The following is a 22,712-nucleotide window of genomic DNA, read 5'->3' on the forward strand; positions in this document are numbered from 1 at the left end:
TATGGGGGAGATGGCACTATGATACGGGCACATTATGGGGGGAGGTGGCACTGTGATACGGGCACATTATGGGGGGAGGTGGCACTATGATACGGGCACATTGGGGGGGAGATGGCACTATGATACCGGCACAGGGGGGGGGGGGAGAGGCACTCCGCACTTGATACTGGCACATGATTAGGGGGGCATCTATGGGGACACTTACTGGCACATTATTGGGTGGCACTGTGGGGCCACTTCTTATTGGCACATTATTGGGGGCACTATGGGGGCATCTACTGAGGCCACAAAGAAGGGGTATTTTATATGGGGGGCTCTGTGTGGTACTATTATTATCAGGGGTATTATCTGTTTCTGCAGTATAGTATTGGGGAGCACAGCGGAACAGTATTGGGGGTGTTAGGATGATTTGTCCAGAAGATGGGAGGATGATGGAAAAGTAGTAAACTAAGATTTATTTTTTTTGTCAAGCTGCAGAGACGAAAAATGGCTGAAAAATGGTGTCTGGTCTGAAAGGAGAAGATGAGGAAAGAGAACATCTACAAGAGACGTCACTGGATGTAAGAGGTATGAGGCTGTATTACCCTGTATGTTCTGTAGTGATAGGAGCAGGGGTCATCGCGGTCATATAGGGTGCGACCGTGACTGGGAGGTGGAGGTTCAGACAAACTGACGCGGTCTGACTTTGTTTCTTACACCGTGCGTTCACACAATTATGTACAGGATTCGTAGGATTCGAGATTCGAAAGATTCAATATATTCGAGAACCTTTTCGGATTCGGATTCGGAAAAAATTGGATTCGTCCCACCTCTAATTAAAATGGAAAATCTGTCAAAAAAGTGAAATTCTGAAATTTCATCTCCATTTTCCATTAATTCTTGTGGAACACCTAAAGGTTTAACAAAGTTTGTAAAATCAGTTTTGAATACCTTGAGGAGTCTAGTTTCTAAAATGGGTTTATTTTTGGGTGGCTTCTATTATGTACGCCTCCCAAAGTGACTTTCAGACCTGAACTGGTCCTTAAAAAGTGGGTTTTGGAAATTTTCTGAAAAATTTCCAGATTTGCTTCTAAACTTCTAAGCCTTCTAACGTCCCCAAAAAAATAAAATGGCATTCACACAATTATCCAAACATGAAGTAGACATATGAGGAATGTAAAGTAGTAACTATTTTTGTAGGTATTACAATCTATTATAAAAGTAGAGAAATTGAAATTTGCAAATTTGCTAATTTTTCCAAATTTTGGGCAAATATTTATATTTTTTATTTTTACTAAATTTTACCACTGTCATTAAGTACAATATGTGATGAGAAAACAATCTCAGAAAGGCCTGAATAAGTAAAAGCGTTTTAAAGTTATCACCACATAAAGTGACACATGTCAGATTTGCTAAAAATGGCCTGGACAGAAAGGTGGAAAATGGCTTGGTCCTGAAAGGGTTAAACGCGACCACGTTTGTTTGTATTATTTGTCATCTACTTCCAGTTCCAATTGTGTATGTATACCATGTACCTGCCCGAAGTATTATACCTGAAGAAGATGGCATATTGCTGTTAAAACTCATAGCATTTCCATTTTATTGTTTTATTTGTTTTAATAAACATATTTTACAAGAAGTCCCTAGTGCAACGTGCAATTCTTTTTGTTGTCTATCGGATGACCCCCGCTTTCCTCAATTCCATTTGCTGAAATGCAGTCCAAACTTGCAAGGAAAGTCCACCATGCTTCGCTGTCGATGGCAGACATTCAGTATTTCACTTCTTTCTAGCCCTTCGGAGAACAAATTGCCTTCTGTTATAGTCAAATATTTCAAGTTTTGATTCATCAGCCCAGAGTTCCTTCTGCACCACAGTTCCTCTTTTTTCATGCACAGTTGGGTGGAAACAAGGCCAAGTGACTCAATTAATATACTAATACATTGTTCAACTTTAAAGTGGTTGTCTGGTATCATGATACTGATGACTTATCCTCAGGCTAGGTCATCACTATCAGATCGGTAGGGATCCAACTCCCGACACCCCCACCAATCAGTTTTTTGAAGGCATTGCAGCACTCAAGCAAGTGCTTCCTCTTTAAAACTACCTTTGCCTTGCCTCCTTTGTAGAGGAAGAGCAGTGTAATTATAAATGCTTGTCCTATTCAGGTTAATGGGGTGGAACAGTCGTAATGACACCGCACTGCTACTGCAACAGAGACAACACACGGGTAATTATGGAGATGAAGCAGCACGGACGAGTACTGGGAGTCAGAACTTTTCAGATCTGATAATGTACAACAACTTTAAAGGAGCTGAGGATGGAACAGAGATGTTCAAATGTATTATTAATAGAGTTGAGCGAACACCTGGATGTTCGGGTTCGAGAAGTTCGGCCGAACTTCCCGGAAATGTTCGGGTTCGGGATCCGAACCCGATCCGAACTTCGTCCCGAACCCGAACCCCATTGAAGTCAATACGGACCCGAACTTTTCGGCACTAAAAAGGCTGTAAAACAGCCCAGGAAAGAGCTAGAGGGCTGCAAAAGGCAGCAACATGTAGGTAAATCCTCTGCAAACAAATGTGGATAGGGAAATGAATTTAAAAAAAAATTTAAAAAAAAAAAATGACCCAATATCAATTGGACAGAGGTCCCATAGCAGAGAATCTGGTTTCACGTCAGCAGAGAATCAGTCTCTTCATGCCATAGCAAAGAATCTGGCTTCATGTCAGCACAGAATCAGTCTCTTCATGCCATAGCAGAGAATCTGTCTTCATGTCAGCACAGAATCTGTCTTCATGTCATAGCAGAGAATCAGGCTTCACGTCACCCACCACTGGAACAGGCCACTGTCACACATTTAGGCCCCGGCACCCAGACAGAGGAGAGCGGTCCCGTAACAGAGAATCTGGCCTTATGTCAGCGCAGAATCTGTCTTCATGTCATAGCAGAGAATCAAGCTTCACGTCACCCACCACTGGAACAGGCCACTGTCACACATTTAGGCCCAGGCACCCAGTCAGAGGAGAGAGGTCCCGTAACAGAGAATCTGGCTTGATGTCAGCACAGAATCTGTCTTCATGTCATAGCAGAGAATCAGGCTTCATGTCACCCACCACTGGAACAGGCCACTGTCACACATTTAGGCCCAGGAACCCAGGCAGAGGAGAGAGGTCCCGTAACAGAGAATCTGGCCTTATGTCAGCGCAGAATCAGTCTTCATGTCATAGCAGAGAATCAGGCTTCACGTCAGCCACCACTGGAACAGGCCACTGTCACACATTTAGGCCCCGGCACCCAGACAGAGGAGAGCAGTCCCGTAACAGAGAATCTGGCCTTATGTCAGCGCAGAATCTGTATACATGTCATAGCAGAGAATCAGGCTTCACGTCACCCACCACTGGAACAGGCCACTGTCACACATTTAGACCCAGGCACCCAGGCAGAGGAGAGAGGTCCCGTAACAGAGAATCTGGCCTGATGTCAGCACAGAATCTGTCTTCATGTCATAGCAGAGAATCAGGCTTCACGTCACCCACCACTGGAACAGGCCACTGTCACACATTTAGGCCCAGGCACCCAGTCAGAGGAGAGAGGTCCCGTAACAGAGAATCTGGCCTTATGTCAACACAGAATCTGTCTTCATGTCATAGCAGAGAATCAGGCTTCACGTCACCCACCACTGGAACAGGCCACTGTCACACATTTAGGCCCAGGCACCCAGGCAGAGGAGAGAGGTCCCGTAACAGAGAATCTGGCCTTATGTCAGCACAGAATCTGTCTTCATGTCATAGCAGAGAATCAGGCTTCACGTCACCCACCACTGGAACAAGCCACTGTCACATATTTAGGCCCCGGCACCCAGACAGAGGAGAGAGGTCCCGTAACAGAGAATCTGGCCTTATGTCAGCGCAGAATCTGTATTCATGTCATAGCAGAGAATCAGGCTTCACGTCACCCACCACTGGAACAGGCCACTGTCACATATTTAGGCCCAGGCACCCAGGCAGAGGAGAGAGGTCCCGTAACAGAGAATCTGGCCTTATGTCAGCGCAGAATCTGTATTCATGTCATAGCAGAGAATCAGGCTTCACGTCACCCACCACTGGAACAGGCCACTGTCACACATTTAGGCCCAGGTACCCAGGCAGAGGAGAGAGGTCCCGTAACAGAGAATCTGGCCTTATGTCAGCGCAGAATCTGTCTTCATGTCATAGCAGAGAATCAGGCTTCACGTAACCCACCACTGGAACAGGCCACTGTCACACATTTAGGCCCCGGCACCCAGACAGAGGAGAGCGGTCCCGTAACAGAGAATCTGGCCTTATGTCAGCGCAGAATCTGTATTCATGTCATAGCAGAGAATCAGGCTTCACGTCACCCACCACTGGAACAGGCCACTGTCACACATTTAGGCCCAGGTACCCAGGCAGAGGAGAGAGGTCCCGTAACAGAGAATCTGGCCTGATGTCAGCGCAGAATCTGTCTTCATGTCATAGCAGAGAATCAGGCTTCACGTCACCCACCACTGGAACAGGCCACTGTCACACATTTAGGCCCAGGCACCCAGGCAGAGGAGAGAGGTCCCGTAACAGAGAATCTGGCCTGATGTCAGCACAGAATCTGTCTTCATGTCATAGCAGAGAATCAGGCTTCACGTCACCCACCACTGGAACAGGCCACTGTCACATATTTAGGCCCAGGCACCCAGGCAGAGGAGAGAGGTCGCGTAACAGAGAATCTGGCTTCATGTCAGCACAGAATAAGTCTTCATGTCATAGCAGAGAATCAGGCTTCACGTCACCCACCACTGGAACAGGCCACTGTCACACATTTAGGCCCCGGCACCCAGACAGAGGAGAGGTTCATTCAACTTTGGGTTGCCCCGCAATATAATGGTAAAATGAAATTAAAAATAGTATTGAATGAGGAAGTGCCCTGGAGTAGAATAATATATTGTTAAGGGGAGGTAGTTAATATCTAATCTGCACAAGGGATGGACAGGTCCTGTGGGATCCATGCCTGGTTCATTTTTATGAACGTCAGCTTGTCCACATTGGCTGTAGACAGGCGGCTGCGTTTGTCTGTAATGACGCCCCCTGCCGTGCTGAATACACGTTCAGACAAAACGCTGGCCGCCGGGCAGGCCAGCACCTCCAAGGCATAAAAGGCTAGCTCTGGCCACGTGGACAATTTGGAGACCCAGAAGTTGAATGGGGCCGAACCATCAGTCAGTACGTGGAGGGGTGTGCACAGGTACTGTTCCACCATGTTAGTGAAATGTTGCCTCCTGCTAACACGTTCCGTATCAGGTGGTGGTGCACTTAGCTGTGGCGTGGTGACAAAACTTTTCCACATCTCTGCCATGCTAACCCTGCCCTCAGAGGAGCTGGCCGTGACACAGCTGCGTTGGCGACCTCTTGCTCCTCCTCTGCCTTCGCCTTGGGCTTCCACTTGTACCCCTGTGACATTTGGGAATGCTCTCAGTAGCGCGTCTACCAACGTGCGTTTGTACTCGCGCATCTTCCTATCACGCTCCAGTGTAGGAAGTAAGGTGGGCACATTGTCTTTGTACCGGGGATCCAGCAAGGTGGCAACCCAGTAGTCCGCACACGTTAAAATGTGGGCAACTCTGCTGTCGTTGCGCAGGCACTGCAGCATGTAGTCGCTCATGTGTGCCAGGCTGCCCAGAGGTAAGGACAAGCTGTCCTCTGTGGGAGGCGTATCGTCATTGTCCTGTGTTTCCCCCCAGCCACGCACCAGTGATGGGCCCGAGCTGCTTTGGCTGCCACCCCGCTGTGAACATGCTTCATCCTCATCCTCCTCCACCTCCTCCTCATCCTCGTCCTCGTCGTCCTCCAGTAGTGGGCCCTGTCTGGCCACATTTGTACCTGGCCTCTGGTGTTGCAAAAAACCTCCCCCTGAGTCACTTTGAAGAGACTGGCCTGAAAGTGCTAAAAATGACCCCTCTTCCTCCTCTTCCTCCTGGGCCACCTCCTCTTCCATCATCGCCCTAAGTGTTTTCTCAAGGAGACATAGAAGTGGTATTGTAACGCTGATAACGGCGTCATCGCCACTGGCCATGTTGGTGGAGTACTCGAAACAGCGCAACAGGGCACACAGGTCTCGCATGGAGGCCCAGTCATTGGTGGTGAAGTGTGTCTGATCCGCAGTGCGACTGACCCGTGCGTGCTGCAGCTGAAACTCCACTATGGCCTGCTGCTGCTCGCACAGTCTGTCCAGCATATGCAAGGTGGAGTTCCACCTGGTGGGTACGTCGCATATGAGGCGGTGAGCGGGAAGGCCGAAGTTACGCTGTAGCGCAGACAGGCGAGCAGCGGCAGGGTGTGAACGCCGGAAGCGCGAACAGACGGCCCGCACTTTATGCAGCAGCTCTGACATGTCGGGGTAGTTGCGAATGAACTTCTGCACCACCAAATTCAGCACATGCGCCAGGCAAGGGATGTGCGTCAAACCGGCTAGTCCCAGAGCTGCAACGAGATTTAGCCCATTATCGCACACCACCAGGCCGGGCTTGAGGCTCACCGGCAGCAACCACTCATCGGTCTGTTGTTCTATACCCCGCCACAACTCCTGTGCGGTGTGGGGCCTGTCCCCCAAACATATGAGTTTCAGAATGGCCTGCTGACGTTTACCCCGGGCTGTGCAGAAGTTGGTGGTGAAGGTGTGTGGCTGACTGGATGAGCAGGTGGAAGAAGAGGAGGAGGAAGCTGAGTAGGAGGAGGAGGAGACAGGAGGCAAAGAATGTTGCCCTGCGATCCTTGGCGGCGGAAGGACGTGCGCCAAACAGCTCTCCGCCTGGGGCCCAGCCGCCACTACATTTACCCAGTGTGCAGTTAGGGAGATATAGTGTCCCTGGCCGTGCTTACTGGTCCACGTATCTGTGGTTAGGTGGACCTTGCCACAGATGGCGTTGCGCAGTGCACACTTGATTTTATCGGACACTTGATTGTGCAGGGAAGGCACGGCTCTCTTGGAGAAGTAGTGGCGGCTGGGAACAACATACTGTGGGACAGCAAGTGACATGAGCTGTTTGAAGCTGTGTGTGTCCACCAGCCTAAATGACAGCATTTCATAGGCCAGTAGTTTAGAAATGCTGGCATTCAGGGCCAGGGATCGAGGGTGGCTAGGTGGGAATTTACGCTTTCTCTCAAATGTTTGTGAGATGGAGAGCTGAACGCTGCCGTGTGACATGGTTGAGATGCTTGGTGACGCAGGTGGTGGTGTTGGTGGTACATCCCATGTTTGCTGGGCGGCAGGTGCCAACGTTCCTCCAGAGGCAGAGGAAGAGGCCGAGGCGGCGGCAGCAGCAGCAGAAGAGGCCGAGGCAGCAGCAGAAGAGGCCGAGGCGGCAGCAGCAGAAGGGGCAGCAGGGGGAGCCTGAGTGACTTCCTTGTTTTTAAGGTGTTGTCTCCACTGCAGTACATGCTTTGCATGCAGGTGCCTGGTCATGCAGGTTGTGCTAAGGTTCAGAACGTTAATGCCTCGCTTCAGGCTCCGATGGCACAGCGTGCAAACCACTCGGGTCTTGTCGTCAGCACATTGTTTGAAGAATTGCCATGCCAGGGAACTCCTTGAAGCTGCCTTTGGGGTGCTCGGTTCCAGATGGCGGCGGTCAGTAGCAGGCGAAGTCTCTTGGCGGCGGGTGTTCTAATTTTGCCCACTGCTCCCTCTTTTGCTACGCTGTTGGCTCGGTCTCACCACTGCCTCTTCCTCCGAACTGTGAAAGTCAGTGGCACGACCTTCATTCCATGTGGGGTCTAGAACCTCATCGTCCCCTGCATCGTCTTCCACCCAGTCTTGACCCCTGACCTCCTGTTCAGTCTGCACACTGCAGAAAGACGCAGCAGTTGGCACCTGTGTTTCGTCTTCATCAGAGACGTGCTGAGGTGGTATTCCCATGTCCTCATCATCAGGAAAAATAAGTGGTTGTGCGTTAGTGCATTCTATCTCTTCCACCCCTGGGGAAGGGCTAGGTGGATGCCCTTGGGAAACCCTGGCAGCAGAGTCTTCAAACAGCATAAGAGACTGCTGCATAACTTGAGGCTCAGACAGTTTCCCTGATATGCATGGGGGTGATGTGACAGACCGATGGGCTTGGTTTTCATGCGCCATCTGTGCGCTTTCTGCAGAAGACTGGGTGGAAGATAATGTGAACGTGCTGGATCCACTGTCGGCCACCCAATTGACTAATGCCTGCACCTGCTCAGGCCTTACCATCCTTAGAACGGCATTGGGCCCCACCAAATATCGCTGTAAATTCTGCTGGCTACTGGGACCTGAGGTAGTTGGTTCACTAGGACGTGTGGCTGTGGCAGAACGGCCACGTCCTCTCCCAGCACCAGAGGGTACACTAACACCACCACGACCATGTCCACGTCCGCGTCCCTTATTAGATGTTTTCCTCATTGTTCCCGTTCACAACAATTTTGAGAATGGCAAATTTGGGAATGCTTTTTCAACACAGAACAAAAAGTCTGCTTTTACGGTCACTACAAATAACTTGACCAGCTAAAACTGTGCAGATTTGGTTGAATAGAGATGTGAGACCTGTTTTTTTTTGCGCTGTGCGACAGTTATAGGTTTAATCACAGAATGACACTTCTATCAGCACGCTAGCGTGTGTCTTAGGTTTTTCTGAATCACACTATCAATACCTTCAATGTAAGATTTTCTTTTTGGGATAGATTTCAAGTAGGCCTCAAATACCACAAACTAGTTATTTTCAGAATGGCAAATTTGGGAATGCTTTTTCAACCCAGAACAAAAAGTCTGCTTTTACGGTCACTACAAATAACTTGACCAGCTAAAACTGTGCAGATTTGGTTGAATAGAGATGTGAGACCTGTTTTTTTTTTGTGCTGTGTGACAGTTATAGGTTTAATCACAGAATGACACTTCTATCAGCACGCTAGCGTGTGTCTTAGGTTTTTCTGAATCACACTATCAATACCTTCAATGTAAGATTTTCTTTTTGGGATAGATTTCAAGTAGGCCTCAAATACCACAAACTAGTAATTTTGAGAATAGCAAATTTGGGAATGCTTTTTCAACCCAGAACAAAAAGTCTGCTTTTACGGTCACTACAAATAACTTGACCAGCTAAAACTGTGCAGATTTGGTTGAATAGAGATGTGAGACCTGTTTTTTTTTTGCGCTGTGTGACAGTTATAGGTTTAATCACAGAATGACACTTCTATCAGCACGCTAGCGTGTGTCTTAGGTTTTTCTGAATCACACTATCAATACCTTCAATGTAAGATTTTCTTTTTGGGATAGATTTCAAGTAGGCCTCAAATACCACAAACTAGTTATTTTCAGAATGGCAAATTTGGGAATGCTTTTTCAACCCAGAACAAAAAGTCTGCTTTTACGGTCACTACAAATAACTTGACCAGCTAAAACTGTGCAGATTTGGTTGAATAGAGATGTGAGACCTGTTTTTTTTTTGCGCTGTGTGACAGTTATAGGTTTAATCACAGAATGACACTTCTATCAGCACGCTAGCGTGTGTCTTAGGTTTTTCTGAATCACACTATCAATACCTTCAATGTAAGATTTTCTTTTTGGGATAGATTTCAAGTAGGCCTCAAATACCACAAACTAGTTATTTTCAGAATGGCAAATTTGGGAATGCTTTTTCAACCCAGAACAAAAAGTCTGCTTTTACGGTCACTACAAATAACTTGACCAGCTAAAACTGTGCAGATTTGGTTGAATAGAAATGTCAGGTCTATTTTTTAGGCGCTGGGTGACAGGCTCAACTTGCCCCTGATGTAATATATGGCCAAAAAATAACCACACTGTTGATGGTTAAATGCACTTGGGTGACACAGGCTCAGCCTGCACCAGATGTAGTATACGGCCAAAAAATAACCAGACTGTTGATGGTTATATGCACTTCTTTGACACAGGCTCAGCCTGCAGCTAATGTAGTATATGGCCAAAAAATAACCAGACTGTTGATGGTTAAATGCACTTCGGTGACACAGGCTCAGCCTGCAGCTGATGTAGGATATAGCACAAAATAACCACACTATCGATGGTTAAATACACTTGGTGATAGCTCGTGCTGGCGCACCACAAGTCACAAAATGGCCGCCGATCACCCCAGAAAAAAAGTGATCTAAAAACGCTCTGGGCAGCCTCAAAAAAGTGAGCAAGTCAATAATAGCACTTCAATGATCCACAGCTGCAGATCGATCACAGAATGAAGTCTTTTGGAGGAGTTAATCTGCCTAATCTCGCCCTAACGTCGCAGCTGCAACCTCTCCCTATACTGATCATAGCAGAGTGACGTGCGGCGCTACGTGACTCCAGCTTAAATAGAGGCTGGGTCACATGGTGCACTGGCCAATCACAGCCATGCCAATAGTAGGCATGGCTGTGATGGCCTCTTGGGGCAAGTAGTATGACGCTTGTTGATTGGCTGAAAATGTTCGGGTTCGGGTCCGTGTCACGGACACCCCAAAATTCGGTACGAACCCGAACTATACAGTTCGGGTTCGCTCATCCCTAATTATTAACCATAAATGTCTATGCAGTCTTTATCCAAAGGTTTACACCCGATTACTGTGCTAAGCAATACTTCCATACAATGTCCACACAATATTCAGTACCCAAATAATATTTTCTGTGACAGATCTGTCAGAAATAGAAGCCTAGACACAGATGTAATAGGAGACTATTATAATCTGATAAATGTAATTTGTCAGGTTACAGAGTTTCACTGAATCATCAAAGAATTTGAAACAGCCAGTCTCCTCTTATTGTAATTAGAGATGAGCGAATTTTTCTAAAATTTGCAGATTCGTCGACTTTTTGGGGAAAAATTCAGTTCGTACCAAATATATTTGTGGTGAATTACGTAAAAAAAACGGCTATTACCTGGCTGCAGAGAGCCTTCATAGTGGTATAGAACACTGTGCCTTGCAGTAACATAGTGAGTCTGCTTTGGAAGTGAAATAATACTGTGAGTCCGTATGACATGCAGATGACAGGCATCGCTCTTAGAATCAATGCACACTTCACTTCAGTCACGGGGCCAAAACTACCAAATAACTCAAGTATGAACTCAGTCTTAAAGGTCGATGTTAGCGCCAAGAAGAAGCGCATTCCTTTTACACCGTCACCAGCTGATTCCACATAGATGTCTACAGAACCTGTTCTATTAAACGCGTATACAAGTAGAGCCCCCCGGACAGAGTGGAGAGGGTGTCAGCAGTAAGTTTGTGTTCACATCACTGATTAATTTGCCCTTTCTCTGATGGTCAGCATTTGCTCAATAATCCATCAGTATTGATGATGCCAAAAAAAAACAGGAGTGGATCTAAAACAGAGATGACATGTGAATGGAATATTTGCATGTCTTCTGTGTTTTGTACCCACTCCTTCTTTTGCTGACCAAATCATACGACAATTCTGATAGGACCATACAGGCCTTACAGCTGCTACACAGACAGGATCCGCTGTGCATCTAATTTTTTCTTCCTTCTGACAGATCAGAAGGGTCAAATAAATGATGTCAGCCAGGCCGAAAGGCAAAATAGTGGCCTAGACATGAAGTGGGGAGGGTGGGAACAGCATGAGAAGTCCACAGAGTGGACCTATGACATAGTGGTGAGGTGGAAGCAGCATAGAAGACCATAGAGTGGCCCAATGACAGAGTCTGGAGGTGGCGGCAGCATGAGGAGACCACAAAGTGGCCCAATGACAAAATGTGAAGGTGGCAGCAGCAGCATCAGGAGGAGGTCACCGAGTGGCACAATGACACAGTCTGGAGTTGGCAGCAGCATGAGTAGACCACAGAGTGGCCCAATGACAGAGTGTGAAGGAGGCAGCATCAGGATCAGGAGGAGGCCACCGAGTGGCACAATGACACAGTCTGGAGTTGGCGGCAGCATGAGGAGACCACAGAGTGGCACAATGACAGAGTGTGGAGGTGGCGGCAGCTGCAGCATCAGGAGGAGGCCACAAAGTGGCACAATGATCTAGTCTGGAGGTGGAGACAGCAGCAACATCAAGAGGATACCACAGAGTGGCAAGGTGACATAGTGTGGAAATGGAAGTAGCAGCAGCAGCATCAGGATACCACAGAGTGGCAAGGTGACATAGTGTGGAGATGGCAGTAGCAGCAGCAGGATACCACACAGTGAAAAGGTGACATAGTGTTGAGATGGCAGTAGCAGAGGCAGCATCAGGAGGTTACTACAGAGTGGCAAGGTGACATGGCAATAGCAGCAGCATCAGGAAACCACAAAATGGCAAGGTGACATAGTGTGGAGATGGCAGTAGCAGCAGAATCAGGAGGATACCACAGAGTGGCAAGGTGACATAGTGTTGAGATGGCAGTAGCAGCATCAGGATAGCACAGAGTGGCAAGGTGACATGGTGTGGAGATGGCAGTGGCAGCAGCAGCATCAGGATACCACAGAGTGGCAAGGTGACATAGTGTGGAGATGGCAGTAGCAGCAGCATCAGGATACCACAGAGTGGCAAGGTGGCATAGTGTGGAGATGGCAGAAGCAGCAGCAGCATTAGGATACCACAGAGTGGAAAGGTGACAGTGTGGAGATGTCACGGCCTATGGTGTGCGCTGTGATACTGTTGCCACACTTGCTGTTGCCGGTGGCAACGTGTTGCTGTTTTTGCATGTTGTGGCAGTGTCATGGGTTTTGCTGGGTGCACCGTGACTTGCTTGCCACGCATGCTGTTGCCTGCAGCAACCTGTTGCCTTTTGCTTGTGTGTGCAATTCCTCTTCAGTTGCTACTTCCTTGTGTTTGGTTCACTTGGGGTTAATGTGTGTTTTTGGTGTGGGTGTGTTCGCTTTGGGCTATTTAGCTTCTGCTGGAGGCCTGTAGCTCAGTGTTCCTCCAGGCTTGGTGTGTGCTGGTGGTTCACTGCTCCTGGCTTTACCATCTGTCCAGTGAGGGCCACCCTTGTGGTCATCAAGGTCTTTCCAGTTTCTCCTTCCCATCCTACCCTTTGTTGATTGGTGTGGGTTTTGTCCAGGGTGTATTTATGTCTAGTGTGTTCTGACTGTCTGGTCTGTTTATGTTGTTTCCAGCATGTCTGCTAGATATTTCCCTGTTGTATGTTGTACCTCCGTGAGGGGGCTGGTTTCCCGGAGGGGTGAACCATAAGCCTGTATGCAGCACTGCCTGGGGCTGCTGTGCATTTTGCTGCATGGGGGTCCAGGCAGTAACTGGTATGCTGGTTTCCTGTATGCGTTGTTTGTGTTGTGCCCTGTTTGGTGTGTGGGCTCCAGTTTGTATGCACGGATTCTAGTCGTGGTGGTAGCGGCAGATAAGTGAGTTTTCCGGTGTTCTTACCTGCCGATCCAGTTGCTGCATATGGTCTTTTCCCTTCCACCTGTTACTAGGCAGCTGGAGACTCCGGTTTTTCTGAGTCCCTGAGGAATCAGTTGTCTCCTATTCCTGACCCCTATGCCAGGGACTGTCAGAGTCAGCAGGATCCATTTTCCAGTGCATGAGCCTTCCCACCTTCAGGGTTCGATCATGCGGTCAGGAGATCCGAGTCAGGATTAGGGCGGCTGTAGGTTGTTTCCTGCTCCCTTCACTGTAGTCTGGCCTAGTAACAGTTCCCATTATACGGTGGGGAGTTTCCCCCACTCCCTACCGTGACAGGAGATGGCAGTAGCAGCAACAGCATCAGGATACCACAGAGTGGCAAGATGACATAGTGTTGAGATGGCAGTAGCAGCAGCAGCAGCATCATGTTACCACAGAGTGGCAAGGTGACATAGTGTGGAGATGGCAGTAGCAGCAACATCAGGAAGATACCACAGAGTGGCAAGGTGACATAGTGTAGAGATGGCAGTAGCAGCAGCATCAGAATACCACATATGGTAAAGCTGCATATGTTGACACAGTGAAGTGTGTATATTTTTTTCTTTCTATATGCTTTCAACACATATAACTGCAGAAGTGAACTGAGAATATATTTTTCTTTTTCCACAGATATAAGCCACCAAAGGCTTTTCAACATTTCACTTGCACCCCAAAAACAAATTGGTGAAATGATAGAGCTGTATAATGGCTATTCGGATCCCCAAATAATCTTTCCCTGCACTTGTAAATCGCTTTTCTAGCACTGTCCCTAGCGCCTTCTGACGTCTCTCCCTGCAGTAAGATGCTGTGATATAATTCCTCCCTATCTTTTCACTGCACTTATATATCGTTTTGTTTTTCTATTGCTGTCCCTAGCGCCTTCTCATGCCTGTCCCTGCACTCAGAACGCTGTAAAATGGCAGAATCTAAAATGGCTGCCATATTTATAGGGCTGTGACATCACAGATATCCTTCCCCTACGTCCTCAGACCTCACACGTGTAGCTGCCATTTTAGGAAAAATTGCGATTCGTTACTACAGAGCGGGAGGAAATTCGCATTTATTGCAAATCGACTTTTTCCAGAAATTCTGATCAAATTCCACTTTGTCAGCTTCGATTCGCTCATCTTTAATTGTAATATAACAATGTTGATGCTGGAGTTACATAGTTACATACTGTAGTTGTTAAAGGGTTTCTGTCACCAGATTTAACCCTTTTAAGCTAGCTGACATTATCGATGTGCTAATGTCAGCTAAACCTAACTAGCCTATTCCTACTTTTATCTATGCCCCCGTTACACTAGAAATATAACTTTTATAATATGCTAATTTGCCTCTAGGAGCAGGTGGGGGGGGGAGGTGTTGTTCCTGCTCCTAGAGGCTCCTTTCCCCCACCTTTATTGCCTCCCTCCAAGTCCTGATTGACAGGGCCAGGCAGCGCTCGTATCTGTCTGCCAGCCCTGTGCTCTGGTGAAATCTCGCGCCGTTCAGAATTCGGTGCAGGCACGGTGAGGGAAAGATGCTCGCAGGCTGCCAGCTTCCTCCCCGCGCCTGAGCACAGGGCTGGCAGACAGATGCGAGCGCTGCCTGGCCCTGTCAATCAGGACTTGGAGGGAGGCGACAAAGGTGGGAGAACGGAGCAGGAACAACGCCCCCCCTGCTCCTAGAAGCTAATGAGCATATTATAAAAGTTAGATTTCTGGCATAACGGGGGCATAGATAAAAGTAGGAATAGGCTAGTTCGGTTTAGCAGACATTAGCACATCGCTAATGTCAGCTAGCTTAATAGTGTTAAATCTGGTGACAGAATCCTTTTAAGGTTGGAAATAGATAAAAGTCTATCAACCTCAGCCTGTAATCCTGCTATATTGATTCACAAAACAAATCCCTGGATCAATGTCCATCTTCCTTTTAAAAAGGGGTTGGGCCAAAGGTAAAGGGTGTGTAGAACAAGATTTGTATGCACGGTCATAAGCCTCAATGTTATTTTAAATGAAAAAGTCTTCTAAACCTTTTTTGAAGCCATCTACTGTATTTTCTCTGACTTGCTCCTGCGGCTATTCCAGAGATTCACAGCCCTTACAGTAAAGAATGCTTGCCGGCTCTTATGACTGAATCAAACATATTGAGTATCTTAAAGGGGGTTTACCAACTCAACATTTTTGGGGGCCCTGTTCTGGAGACAGAAGCAACTCCCAGAGGTAGGACCTTCACCTGTCTGACATTTCCTAGCACCAGGGCCGGCAAACTGGGCAATTTCCCAGGGCCCGATCCTCTAAGGGGTCCCCTGCTTTAGATCGCTGAACGGTGAGGACTCCAGAACTTCCCAGCTGAGGAGTCCCTGCTCTCACTCCATATATGGCTGTGTCCATATGTGGAGCCAGTTGTATGAACATAAAGGGGGTATCCCCAAGCATTGTCAGTATGCTTGAGTACACCCTGTGTATTTAAAGGGAACCTGTCACCGGGATTCTGTGTATAGAGCTGAGGACATGGGTTACTTAATGGCTGCTAGCACATCCGCAATACCCAGTCCCCATAGCTCTGTGTGCTTTTATTGTGTAAAAAAAACGATTTGATACATATTCAAATTAACCTGAGATGAGTCAGGGACAGGACTCATCTCAGGTTAATTTTCATATGTATCAAATCATTTATTTACACAATAAAAGCACACAGAGCTATGGGGACTGGGTATTGCTAGCGGCCATCTAGCAACCCATGTCCTCATAGCCAAAATCCCTGTGACAGGTTCCCTTTAAGTCTAACTTAGCCTCTGTTTTTGAAATGTTTCTGTGAGGATTCAAACTCACAACCATCTACATTCAAGAACCATAACCACTAAGCTATAGAGCTCAAATGCTAAACTATTGCTGTTTTACCTCATAGGAGTTTCTCCTGCATTAGGTATTCATATATAGCAGAAGTATTTTATTTTCTATGTTTTTTTAGGAATTGTAAAAAAATGTATGGCACAAAATAAATATGTACTGTATTTTTCGCTTTATAAGACGAACCCGATGATAAGTCGCACCCCAGATTTTAGAGGAGGAAAATAAGAAAAAAATATTTTTCATCAGACCTCATATCAGATCCTCAGATCAGACCCACATAAATATCAGGACTTCACATAAGACCCCCATATCAGCCCTCCATGTCAGAACCCCATCAGCCTTCCATGTTAGACCCCCAACAGACCTCAGAACAGCCCATTTCTTTCAGACCCTTATCAAACCTCATATCAGCCCTTTCTTTTGGACCCCATCAGACCTCAGATGAGCCCATTTCTTTCAGACCCCCATCAGACTAAAATAAAAAACTTCTCTTACCTCTCCTGTGCTGCAGCTCTGCTCCGGGTTCGGCGTCTCGCTCCCTGTCTTCTCCAGCCCACGCTGCACTGTCACCTGACTGAGTGCAGCGTCAGATAATAGTGTGCGTACTACGTCATGATGCTGTACGGGGTCAGGACAGTGGAACGCGGGCCCTAGCAAGAAGACCAGGGAGGTTGAGTATCGGAAGCGATTGCAGCGCTTTTTCCCCGCTCCTGGCACATAATGCATACTAGTGAGCGCTTCCATAATGGAAGCGCTCACTAGTATTCGCTTTATAAGACGCACAGCCATTTTCCCCCTACTTTTGTGGGGGAGAAGTTCGTCTTATAAAGCGATAAATGAATGCATATATGAATGCATAATGTGTGGGAAACTACTATGAGGGTTTTAGCCATAATATAGTTGCAGTAATTTAACATGGGGCTCTATAGCTCAGTGGTTAAGGTTCTTGCCTTTAATGTAGATGGTTGTGAGTTTAAATCCCCACAGAAGTATTAAAAAAATAGAGGCTAAATAAAATTCAATTCTCAGGGTGTCCCTAACAGTGAAAAGTTTCATTTTATTGAAAAAAAAATGGAGCAAAATTATCAAATAACAATATACAATAGAAATGTCGCACTAAAGACACCCGGGCACCAAGTAGGTGCACCTGTATAATCGAGAACACTCACTCGATTAGGGGTTAAAAATGAAAAATTGATAAATATGGACAGAGCATTTAAAGAAATCCGGGACCATGTGTATGCACAAAGAATATAATTTTATTTAATTGCACTATTGGGTCAGCAAACAATAAAATCAATAATGAGTGGCAGCCTAAAATGTAAATATGAGCTCTATATATAATAGATAACAGCCTCATACGAATATAGACAATAAAACTGAAGAACAAATTGATAAGTGGAGACCATATATATGCTCAAAATGACAGATACAATAGTCAATAAAATATTCGATAAAATGTTCGACCCAGTGTCTATAGAAGGGATACAATACCCTAAAAAAGAAAAAGAATAAAAATCGATCCTAATAAAAATAGATTCTATGCAATGTCCTGCAGAAAGTCAGTTAATAGTATCCGGTGAAATCCGGTGAAATTTCGAGACCAAGCAACAATGTTCATATAGCGATTTGCCCACACCTGAAACAGCGGCGTCCCGCTTAAACAGGGTAGGTAGCGGCGTCCCGCTACTAAAAAACTTGCAAGTAATTTTTACCTTTAAATCGACTTGAGCTTTTGCCAGACCTCGAGATGTTCTCACTCCCCAAACGTGCCTCCGCTATTTGTAGCACTATTTTATCGGGAGATTCTTGCTGATATGAATCACATAGTTTCACATTGTGTTTCGGGGTCCCAGTGTTCACCCCTTCCTCAGTGGTATTCATCCCCCTCTCAAGTCCCCTCTTTTATAATGCACCTCTTGTATGTGTCATAGTTTCATTGGCCAATTACCAATCCGGCCTGCCGATTCTTTCAGGTGTAAATGATTGCTATCCAATTTCATGCATAAGAAAAATAGCAGTAAAGACAGAAAATAGGCAATATTTCTCCTTTAACAACCAGCTAGAGATCTACAATTACATACACTTGTCCATACTGTGCCCTTAAACATTCCATGGAAAAAACGCATCTATGCACATTGCGTTTTTGGTGCGGCATATGTGCGTTTTTTCTTCTTTACATATAAAAACTTAGAGCTTCTCTTATCCCATTAGTCTAATGAATGTTATAATCAATACTTGACATACCAATGTATATGCACAGTCTAGTTGCATTAAGTTCCTTCCATTACATGTAGAATACAAAAATAGAGTATTATAAAACCAATAAGAAATCAATTGGTAAAAACAGGCATAGATCATGTTAAAAAAGATAATATTAAAAAATATAAATGGTTACAAATAGGGATGAGCGAACCCGAACTGTACCCAATTTTGGGGTGTCCGTGACACGGACCCGAACCCGAACATTTTCGTAAAAGTCCGGGTTCGGGTTCGGTGTTCGGCTCTTTCTTGGCGCTTTTTGAAAGGCTGCAAAGCAGCCAATCAACAAGCGTCATACTACTTGCCCCAAGAGGCCATCACAGCCTACTATTGGCATGGCTGTGATTGGCCAGTGCAGCATGTGACCCAGCCTCTATTTGAGTTGGAGTCACGTAGCGCCGCACGTCACTCTGCTATGATCAGTATAGGGAGAGGTTGCAGCTGCGACGTTAGGGCAAGATTAGGCAGATTAACTCCTCCAAAAGACTTCATTCTGTGATCGATCTGCAGTTGTGGATCATTGAAGTGCTATTATTGACTTGCTCACTTTTTTGAGGCTGCCCAGAGCGTTTTTCTGGGGTGATCGGCGGCCATTTTGTGACTTGTGGCGCGCCAGCACAAGCTATCACCAAGTGTATTTAACCATCGATAGTGTGGTTATTTTGTGCTATATCCTACATCAGCTGCAGGCTGAGCCTGTGTCACCGAAGGGCATTTAACCATCAACAGTCTGGTTATTTTTTGGCCATATACTACATCAGCTGCAGGCTGAGCCTGTGTCACCGAAGTGCATTTAACCATCGACAGTCTGATTATTTTTTGGCCATATACTACATCTGGGGCAGGCTGAGCCTGTGTCACCGAAGTGCATTTAACCATCAACAGTGTGGTTATTTTTTGGCCATATATTACATCAGGGGTAAGTTGAGCCTGTCACCCAGCGCCTAAAAAATAGACCTGACATTTCTATTCAACCAAATCTGTACTGTTTTAGCTGGTCAAGTTATTTGTAGTGACCGTAAAAGCACACTTTTTTTTCTGGGTTGAAAAACCATTCCCAAATTTGCCATTCTCAAAATAACTAGTTTCTGGTATTTGAGGCCTACTTGAAATCTATCCCAAACAGAATATCTTACATTGAAGCTAGTGATAGTGTCATTCAGAAAAACCTAAGACACACGCTAGCGTGCTGATAGAAATCTGATTCTGTGATTAAACCTATACCTGTCACACAGCGCAAAAAAAAACAGGCCTCACATCTCTATTTAACCAAATCTCTACTGTTTTAGCTGGTCAAGTTATTTGTAGTGACCATAAAGGCACACTTTTTTTTCTGGGTTAAAAAAACATTCCCAAATTTGCCATTCGCAAAATAACTAGTTTCTGGTATTTGAGGCCTACTTGAAATCTATCCCAAAAAGAATATCTTACATTGAAGCTAGTGATAGTGTCATTCAGAAAAACCTAAGACACACGCTAGCGTGCTGATAGAAATCTGATTCTGTGATTAAACCTATACCTGTCACACAGCGCAAAAAAAAAAACAGTCCTCACATCTCTATTTAACCAAATCTCTACTGTTTTAGCTGGTCAAGTTATTTGTAGTGACCGTAAAAGCACACTTTTTTTTCTGGGTTGAAAAACCATTCCCAAATTTGCCATTCTCAAAATAACTAGTTTCTGGTATTTGAGGCCTACTTGAAATCTATCCCAAAAAGAATATCTTACATTAAAGCTAGTGATAGTGTCATTCAGAAAAACCTAAGACACACGCTAGCGTGCTGATAGAAATCTGATTCTGTGATTAAACCTATACCTGTCACACAGCGCAAAAAAAAACAGGCCTCACATCTCTATTTAACCAAATCTCTACTGTTTTAGCTGGTCAAGTTATTTGTAGTGACCGTAAAAGCACACTTTTTTTTCTGGGTTGAAAAACCATTCCCAAATTTGCCATTCTCAAAATTGTGGTGAACGGGAACAATGAGGAAAACATCTAATAAGGGACGCGGACGTGGACATGGTCGTGGTGGTGTTAGTGAACCCTCTAGTGCTGGGAGAGGACGTGGCCGTTCTGCCACAGCCACACGTCCTAGTGAACCAACTACCTCAGGTCCCAGTAGCCAGCAGAATTTACAGCGATATTTGGTGGGGCCCAATGCCGTTCTAAGGATGGTAAGGCCTGAGCAGGTGCAGGCATTAGTCAATTGGGTGGCCGACAGTGGATCCAGCACGTTCACATTATCTCCCACCCAGTCTTCTGCAGAAAGCGCACAGATGGCGCATGAAAACCAAGCCCATCGGTCTGTCACATCACCCCCATGCATATCAGGGAAACTGTCTGAGCCTCAAGTTATGCAGCAGTCTCTTATGCTGTTTAAGACTCTGCTGCCAGGGTTTCCCAAGGGCATCCACCTAGCCCTTCCCCAGGGCTGGAAGAGATAGAATGCACTAACGCACAACCACTTATTTTTCCTGATGATGAGGACATGGGAATACCACCTCAGCACGTCTCTGATGATGACGAAACACAGGTGCCAACTGCTGCGTCTTTCTGCAGTGTGCAGACTGAACAGGAGGTCAGGGATCAAGACTGGGTGGAAGACGATGCAGGGGACGATGAGGTCCTAGACCCCACATGGAATGAAGGTCGTGCCACTGACTTTCACAGTTCGGAGGAACAGGCAGTGGTGAGACCGAGCCAACAGCGTAGCAAAAGAGGGAGCAGTGGGCAAAATCAGAACACCCGCCGCCAAGAGACTCCGCCTGCTACTGACCGCCACCATCTGGGACCGAGCACCCCAAAGGCAGCTTCAAGGAGTTCCCTGGCATGGCACTTCTTCAAACAATGTGCTGACGACAAGACCCGAGTGGTTTGCACGCTGTGCCATCAGAGCCTGGAGCGAGGCATTAACGTTCTGAACCTTAGCACAACCTGCATGACCAGGCACCTGCATGCAAAGCATGAACTGCAGTGGAGTAAACACCTTAAAAACAAAGAAGTCACTTAGGCTCCCCCTGCTACCTCTTCTGCTGCTGCTACCTCGGCCTCTTCTGCTGCTGCCGCCGCCTCGGCCTCTTCCTCCGCCTCTGGAGGAACGTTGGCACCTGCCGCCCAGCAAACATGGGATGTACCACCAACACCACCACCTGCGTCACCAAGCATCTCAACCATGTCACACGGCAGCGTTCAGCTCTCCATCTCACAAACATTTGAGAGAAAGCGTAAATTCCCACCTAGCCACCCTCGATCCCTGGCCCTGAATGCCAGCATTTCTAAACTACTGGCCTATGAAATGCTGTCATTTAGGCTGGTGGACACACACAGCTTCAAACAGCTCATGTCACTTGCTGTCCCACAGTATGTTGTTCCCAGCCGCCACTACTTCTCCAAGAGAGCCGTGCCTTCCCTGCACAAACAAGTGTCCGATAAAATCAAGTGTGCACTGCGCAACGCCATCTGTGGCAAGGTCCACCTAACCACAGATACGTGGACCAGTAAGCACGGCCAGGGACGCTATATCTCCCTAACTGCACACTGGGTAAATGTAGGGGCGGCTGGGCCCCAGGCGGAGAGCTGTTTGGCGCACGTCCTTCCGCCACCAAGGATCGCAGGGCAACATTCTTTGCCACCTGTCTCCTCCTCCTCCTACTCAGCTTCCTCCTCCTCTTCTTCCACCTGCTCATCCAGTCAGCCACACACCTTCACCACCAACTTCAGCACAGCACGGGGTAAACGTCAGCAGGCCATTCTGAAACTCATATGTTTGGGGGACAGGCCCCACACCGCACAGGAGTTGTGGCGGGGTATAGAACAACAGACCGACGAGTGGTTGCTGCCGGTGAGCCTCAAGCCCGGCCTGGTGGTGTGCGATAATGGGCGAAATCTCGTTGCAGCTCTGGGACTAGCCGGTTTGACGCACATCCCTTGCCTGGCGCATGTGCTGAATTTGGTGGTGCAGAAGTTCATTCGCAACTACCCCGACATGTCAGAGCTGCTGCATAAAGTGCGGGCCGTCTGTTCGCGCTTCCGGCGTTCACACCCTGCCGCTGCTCGCCTGTCTGCGCTACAGCCTAACTTCGGCCTTCCCGCTCACCGCCTCATATGCGACGTACCCACCAGGTGGAACTCCACCTTGCATATGCTGGACAGACTGTGCGAGCAGCAGCAGGCCATAGTGGAGTTTCAGCTGCAGCACGCACGGGTCAGTCGCACTGCGGATCAGACACACTTCACCACCAATGACTGGGCCTCCATGCGAGACCTG

Source organism: Bufo bufo, chromosome 9 (genome assembly GCF_905171765.1).
Source record: "Bufo bufo chromosome 9, aBufBuf1.1, whole genome shotgun sequence".
Taxonomy (NCBI): Eukaryota; Metazoa; Chordata; class Amphibia; order Anura; family Bufonidae; genus Bufo; species Bufo bufo.